Here is an 8,936-nt window from a genome sequence, read left to right on the forward strand (position 1 = left end):
GGCCATCAATCATGTACAGTATGAACATACCCCTCTGTTGAAACCTTCAGAATATAGATAGAAATGGATCTGAATGGATATTATCAGAGTACTGTGTGAATGTTATTAGCTCACCTGTGCTTCATAGTCTGTCCTCTGTGAAGTAGGATGTGCTGCTATCGTACCAAAACTGTTAAGTAGAAACAGTCATGCACTGCCATCTGCTGGCAAAGTCATGAACTGATTAAATAAACCAGGTCATAGTTTCTTTACAAACACGTTAAAGACAAAGGACTTGAGTTGGTTTGTATAACCTTGCCACCCCTTGATTGCAGATTTTGTTAAATATGTGATAATACAGAAAACTTCATTTATGCTTGTCATGAATATGTGTTTAATTTAAAGGTAATGTTTGATTTACCATGACATGAAGTTAGGGAGTGACTATTTTATGACATTTCTGATGACCTATCATACTATGACTATTTAATGACGATTTATTTTTATGACAGACAGGACTATGATTTTATTAAAGATACTTCTTTTGACATACTCTACTAGGACTTTTTCATGCTATGCTATGAAGATTTTTTAACATTTTACAGGAAATTAGATTTTTGACAAAAACACTATACGATGACTTTTTTTGTGATTTTTGATGACATATTATACTATGACGTATATTTGTGATTTTGGACGACATACATGTCGTTTTTTTTTTTAATGATTTTTGATGACATGCTATACTATAACGTTTTTTCATGATTTTGGACGACATACATGTCGTTTTTCTCATGATTTTTGACGACATACTATACTATTGATGAAGCAGAATTTGGGGTCTGGAATGGGCCTGGTGGGTCCCGACCTCATCTTCAACTTTTAGACTACTTTTGCTCTTGTCCAAAATAAGTATCTTTAAAACCAAATACTCAGCAGTCAAGGAATCACTGGAGACATGTAGAATCGAGTGCAACTGAGTTTAATGTGTTCGCAGGCAACAACGCATACAACTCAATGAGTCAAGCTCCGGAGCAGGACTGAAGTTTTGCTGTCTGTGTGTTCTCTTTTATGCTCTTCTCTTTAATCCTTCCCACATAAGCCCGAACATAATGATGTCATACGTGCACATCAAATCCTATCAGATCCTAGGTACTTCCCACTTCAGTCCTTGAACATCAGATCCTATCAGATCCTGCATCCAATACAATACACCAGTGAGTGTGTGTGTGTGCACATCGTGTGGATACATGAAACAATAAACCAAGGTATGACTGGTTATGATCAAGCAGAGTATACTGCCTGGACATGTATTTTTAAAGGTCAACTGATACTAAAGCATGAGACTAAACACTACATTACACTACACTATGATGTTTGTTAATGATTTTGGACGACATTCTATACTATGATGTTTTTCCATGATTTTTGATGACATACCAGACATACTATACTATGACTGTTTTTCATGAATTATGACTACATGCTATACTATGACATTTTTTTCATGATTTTGGACGACATGCTATGCTATGCTGTTTTTTTCATGAGTTTGGACGACATGCTATGCTTTGATGTTTTTTTCATGAGTTTGGACAACATGCTATACTATGACTTTTTTTTCATGATTTTGGACGACATGCTATGCTATGCTGTTTTTTTCATGAGTTTGGACGACATGCTATGCTTTGATGTTTTTTCATGATTTTGGACGACATGCTATGCTATGCTGTTTTTTTCATGAGTTTGGACAACATGCTATGCTTTGATGTTTTTTCATGATTTTGGACGACATGCTATACTATGATGTTTTTTCATGATTTTGGACGACATGCTATGCTTTGATGTTTTTTCATGAGTTTGGACAACATGCTATACTATGACTTTTTTTTCATGATTTTGGACGACATGCTATGCTTTGATGTTTTTTCATGAGTTTGGACAACATGCTATACTATGACTTTTTTTTCATGATTTTGGACGACATGCTATGCTTTGATGTTTTTTCATGATTTTGGACAACATGCTATACTATGATGTTTTTCATGATTTTGGACAACATGCTATACTATGACTTTTTTTTCATGATTTTGGACGACATGCTATGCTTTGATGTTTTTTCATGATTTTGGACAACATGCTATACTATGATGTTTTTCATGATTTTGGACAACATGCTATACTATGATGTTTTTTCATGATTTTGGACAACATGCTATACTATGCTGTTTTTTTCATGAGTTTGGACAACATGCTATACTATGATGTTTTTCATGATTTTGGACGACATGCTATGCTTTGATGTTTTTTCATGAGTTTGGACAACATGCTATACTATGATGTTTTTCATGATTTTGGACAACATGCTATACTATGATGTTTTTTCATGATTTTGGACAACATGCTATACTATGCTGTTTTTTTCATGAGTTTGGACAACATGCTATACTATGATGTTTTTCATGATTTTGGACAACATGCTATACTATGATGTTTTTCATGATTTTGGACAACATGCTATACTATGATGTTTTTCATGATTTTGGACGACATGCTATACTATGATGTTTTTCATGATTTTGGACAACATGCTATACTATGATGTTTTTCATGATTTTGGACAACATGCTATACTATGATGTTTTTTCATGATTTTGGACAACATGCTATACTTTGATGTTTTTTCATGATTTTGGACAACATGCTATGCTATGATGTTTTTCATGATTTTGGACGACATGCTATACTATGATGTTTTTTCATGATTTTGGACAACATGCTATACTATGATGTTTTTTCATGATTTTGGACAACATGCTATACTTTGATGTTTTTTCATGATTTTGGACGACATGCTATGCTATGATGTTTTTCATGATTTTGGACGACATGCTATACTATGATGTTTTTCATGATTTTGGACAACATGCTATACTATGACTTTTTTTCATGATTTTGGACTACATGCTATACTATGATGTTTTTCATGATTTTGGACAACATGCTATACTATGATGTTTTTTCATGATTTTGGACGACATGCTATACTATGATGTTTTTCATGATTTTGGACGACATGCTATACTATGATGTTTTTTCATGATTTTGGACGACATGCTATACGGTGACTTTTTTTCATGATTTTGGACGACATGCTATACTATGACATTTTTCATGATTTTGGACGACATGCTATACCATGATGTTTTTTCATGATTTTGGACGACATGCTATACCATGATGTTTTTTCATGATTTTGGACGACATGCTATACTATGACATTTTTCATGATTTTGGACGACATGCTATACTATGATGTTTTTTCATGATTTTGGACGACATACTTTCCTGTGACTTTTTTTCGTGATTTTGGACGACATGCTATACTATGACATTTTTCATGATTTTGGACGACATGCTATACTATGACTTTTTTTCATGATTTTGGATGACATACTAGACTATGACATTTTTCATGATTTTGGACGACATACTATACTATGATGTTTTTTCATGATTTTGGATGACATACTAGACTATGACATTTTTCATGATTTTGGACGACATACTATACTATGATGTTTTTTCATGATTTTGGATGACATACTAGACTATGACATTTTTCATGATTTTGGACGACATACTATACTATGATGTTTTTTCATGATTTTGGACAACATGCTATACTATGACTTTTTTTCATGATTTTGGATGACATACTAGACTATGACATTTTTCATGATTTTGGACGACATACTATACTATGATGTTTTTCATGATTTTGGACGACATGCTATACTATGATGTTTTTTCATGATTTTGGACGACATGCTATACTATGACTTTTTTTCATGATTTTGGATGACATACTATACTGTGACTTTTTTCATGATTTTGGACGACATACTATACTGTGACTTTTTTTCATGATTTTGGATGACATACTATACTGTGACTTTTTTCATGATTTTGGACGACATGCTATACTATTTTCATGATTTTGGACGACATGCTATACTATGACTTTTTTTCATGATTTTGGACGACATACTATACTGTGACTTTTTTCATGATTTTGGACGACATGCTATACTATGACTTTTTTTCATGATTTTGGACGACATGCTATACTATGATGTTTTTTCATGATTTTGGATGACATACTAGACTATGACATTTTTCATGATTTTGGACGACATACTATACTATGATGTTTTTTCATGATTTTGGACAACATGCTATACTATGACTTTTTTTCATGATTTTGGATGACATACTAGACTATGACATTTTTCATGATTTTGGACGACATACTATACTATGATGTTTTTCATGATTTTGGACGACATGCTATACTATGATGTTTTTTCATGATTTTGGACGACATGCTATACTATGATGTTTTTTCATGATTTTGGATGACATACTATACTGTGACTTTTTTCATGATTTTGGACGACATGCTATACTATGATGTTTTTTCATGATTTTGGACGACATGCTATACTATGACTTTTTTTCATGATTTTGGATGACATACTAGACTATGACATTTTTCATGATTTTGGACGACATGCTATACTATGATGTTTTTTCATGATTTTGGACGACATGCTATACTATGACTTTTTTTCATGATTTTGGATGACATACTATACTGTGACTTTTTTCATGATTTTGGACGACATACTATACTGTGACTTTTTTTCATGATTTTGGACGACATGCTATACTATTTTCATGATTTTGGACGACATGCTATACTATGACTTTTTTTCATGATTTTGGACGACATACTATACTGTGACTTTTTTCATGATTTTGGACGACATGCTATACTATGACTTTTTTTCATGATTTTGGACGACATGCTATACTATGATGTTTTTTCATGATTTTGGACGACATGCTATACTATGACTTTTTTTCATGATTTTGGACGACATACTATACTATGATGTTTTTTCATGATTTTGGACGACATGCTATACTATGACTTTTTTTCATGATTTTGGACGACATGCTATACTATGATGTTTTTTCATGATTTTGGACGACATGCTATACTATGACTTTTTTTCATGATTTTGGACGACATACTATACTGTGACTTTTTTCATGATTTTGGACGACATGCTATACTATGACTTTTTTTCATGATTTTGGACGACATGCTATACTATGATGTTTTTTTCATGGTTTTGGACGACATGCTATACTATGACTTTTTTCATGGTTTTGGACGACATGCTATACTATGACTTTTTTTCATGATTTTGGACAACATGCTATACTATGATGTTTTTTTCATGATTTTGGACGACATGCTATACTATGATGTTTTTTTTTCATGATTTTGGACGACATGCTATACTATGACTTTTTTTCATGATTTTGGATGACATACTATACTGTGACTTTTTTCATGATTTTGGACGACATACTATACTATGATGTTTTTTCATGATTTTGGATGACATGCTATACTATGACATTTTTCATGATTTTGGACGACATGCTATACTGTGACTTTTTTCATGATTTTGGATGACATGCTATACTATGACATTTTTCATGATTTTGGACGACATGCTATACTATGACATTTTTCATGATTTTGGACGACATGCTATACTATGACTTTTTTTCATGATTTTGGATGACATACTATACTATGATGTTTTTTCATGATTTTGGATGACATACTAGACTATGACATTTTTCATGATTTTGGACGACATGCTATACTATGACATTTTTCATGATTTTGGACGACATGCTATACTATGATGTTTTTTCACGATTTTGGACAACATGCTATACTATGACATTTTTCATGATTTTGGACGACATGCTATACTATGACTTTTTTTCATGATTTTGGATGACATACTAGACTATGACATTTTTCATGATTTTGGACGACATGCTACGCTATGATGTTTTTTTCATGATTTTGGATGACATACTATGCTATGTTGTTTTTTTCATGAGTTTGGATGACATGGTATACTATGATGTTTGTTCGTGATTTTTGACGACATACTATACCATGACTTTTTTTCTTGATATTGCATGACATGCTATACCATGACATTTTTTTTGTAGTTTTTAAGGACATGCTATACTATGATGTTCTTTCATGATTTTTGACTATATGCTATACTATAGCGTTTTTTCATGATTTTGTATGACATACTTTTATATTATGACCTTTTTTCATGATTTTTAAGGACATACCATACTATGTCAATTTCATGACATTTTTCACGACATACTAAACTATGACAATTTTATAACATTTTTCACAACATTTTATGCTATTATGATTTATGACATTTTTCACGACATGCTATACCATGGCGATTTCGTGACATTTTTGATATCATACTATCCTTTAACAGTAAATCACACTTTTCAGGACATTCATTCATTCATCTTCTAACCGCTTCATCCTCTTGAGGGTCGCAGGGGGGCTGGAGCCTATCCCAGCTACATCGGGCGAGAGGCAGGGTACACCCTGGACAGGTCGCCAGACTATCGCAGGGCTGACACATAGAGACAGACAACCATTCACACTCACATTCACACCTACGGACAATTTAGAGTCACCAATTAACCTAGTCCCCAATCTGCATGTCTTTGGACTGTGGGAGGAAGCCGGAGTGCCCGGAGAGAACCCACGCTGACACGGGGAGAACATGCAAACTCCACACAGAAGGGCTCCCACGCCCGGGATCGAACCGGCAACCCTCTTGCTGTGAGGCGAGAGTGCTAACCACCACACCACCGTGCCGCCCCTTTTCAGGACATACTATATTATAATGATTTTATGACATTTTTCACGAGAAAAATGACCGTTTTGTCACATTTTTTAAGAATTACTATACTATGATTATTTTATGACATATTTCATGTTTCTTGTTCCTCAGAACTATACTACTACTGTAATACTACTACTAAGAACTCTAAGTAGAAAAAGGAATTCCATAAGGTGGCACTGTTTTCCTTTCTTTCATCCTGAAAGCCTTATTCTGTATGGTTGTTACAGCAGCACTGGGTCATTCTTTTATCCAGCATTACCATTTGAAACAGTCTGCTGGAGACAGTTAGTAAGACTGAGTGGCATTCTTTACTGGAAATGGAAACTTTTAGTTGCATTGCAGCATTGTTTAAGGTTTGTCTTGCACTAATACTGTGGGAGCTACATCACATGACATATGACAAAATCAGTTGGTATGCAAAGCAAATCAAGTGTCACAAAAACATCAGTGCAACACCTTATTCTCAAGAACTCAACTGTTGAACTTTCTGACACTTAAGGGGTGTGGCAATGATTTTATATTAATATTGTTTTCAAATTTACAACTGTTGTTGGCCATGCGCCATATTGGTGTGAGTCATATCCCTCTGAGTTATCTGGAAAAGCTTGTGGCACGACTTAACTTACCTGTGATTGCGCCAATAAATCCTTAACAGACTCATAATCTGGCCTTTTGGTGCCTTAACTTGTTGTTCAGCTTACTTATTAAATATATAAGCTTTTCCTCCCATTTTTAAACCATCTAGTGTCCTGTAACTTTCAAACAGGTACAACAGCTTACTTCAGTCTTTGCTCCTTCATCTGAACCAATATATGTAAGACTCCTGAGGAGCTATTGCAAAATACAAAAAACCCACCCACACCTTTAATAACACACAAAAACATTTGATCATTTGATCACTTGATACATTTTAATGCATTGTTATAAATTAAACACTGAAATGCTTCTTGCAAATGTGTCAATCAGCAGTAGCTAATATCCAAATATATAATATACTGTTAATATGATACTGTCATGGTCATTCTGTTGAATAACAACTACTTGTTTGATACTTTGAATACAATTCATTGATAAAAATTTGCACTTTTAATATGGGACTTGAATTTGTAATAGATTGTTTTACACTGTGGTAATGTTATACTTCTATTCGTAAATGATACTTCTTCCAACACTGGCTGATACAAATCAAAACAAACTTATTGATTCATTTGTTTTTATTTGCACTGACCAACATTGTGCAAGTTGGACCTTTAGACTATATCAATATATGTGTCTGCTGACTATGTTGCCAATATTTTTCTGCCGGGCGAGTAAAAACTAGTGAAATACACACACACACACACACACACACACAAACACACACAGTGAAAGCACACTCAAAATGGTATTTGAACCATGAAGCTAAGAGATCTCAGACTTTTCAAAGGACCATTTGCAGAGTTAAAAAGTTATTATATAATAATACCATAACCAAGTGATTATTTGCTAACATGATAAAGGCCATTCTCAACAAGTAGGCCACTCATCGTTATCTTGGTTACTGAGTCATTACATAACACATGCACATGCCTTCTGTAAACTTAACAGAGGATCAAATGACAGTGGTTGAAAACAGGTCAGTCTTTGGATTGTAGCCTATAGGCTCATGTCTGAACATTCAAATACATCCCCAGGGGAAAAAAAGTAGGCCATGCTCAAACAGTGTTACAGGCACGTTAGGCAACATTCTGTCATGTGTGAGGCAGCAGGGCAGGTGTGACAGCTCAGTCCCGCAGCATTCGTAGAAACAGGACATGGAGAGGAGCAAAACAGCAGGTGGTCATCCTCGTTTGTTTTCACATGCAGTATGAGAGAAGGAGCACTATTGATGCAGGTGTATTTTATTGCTGGGTACTTTATAGTGATCTTCACAGCAAAAAAACAAAACAAACAAACAAAAAAAAAAAACCATTCATAATAAATTAGAATTGCAGCTGGAAGCTACATAAAGCAGCACAAATATGGAAAAGCTCTCTTTTTATTTAATTTCCACAAGTTATCCTGCAGGAACACATTGTTTCATTATAATTACATTAAGCTTCAGGCACTACCTGACAGACATATTTGAACCAATAGGATTCCACCGTGGGCATT

General features: G+C 34.0%; 1 protein-coding gene across 1 annotated transcript in view; it reads left to right on the forward strand.

Moving 5' to 3' along the window:
• aldh8a1 (aldehyde dehydrogenase 8 family, member A1) overlaps positions 1 to 8,936 on the forward strand; it is a 206,341-nt gene that overhangs the window by 145,018 nt on the left and 52,387 nt on the right. The window lies entirely within an intron of this gene.

Source organism: Epinephelus fuscoguttatus, linkage group LG11 (genome assembly GCF_011397635.1).
Source record: "Epinephelus fuscoguttatus linkage group LG11, E.fuscoguttatus.final_Chr_v1".
In the NCBI taxonomy this organism is placed as follows: Eukaryota; Metazoa; Chordata; class Actinopteri; order Perciformes; family Serranidae; genus Epinephelus; species Epinephelus fuscoguttatus.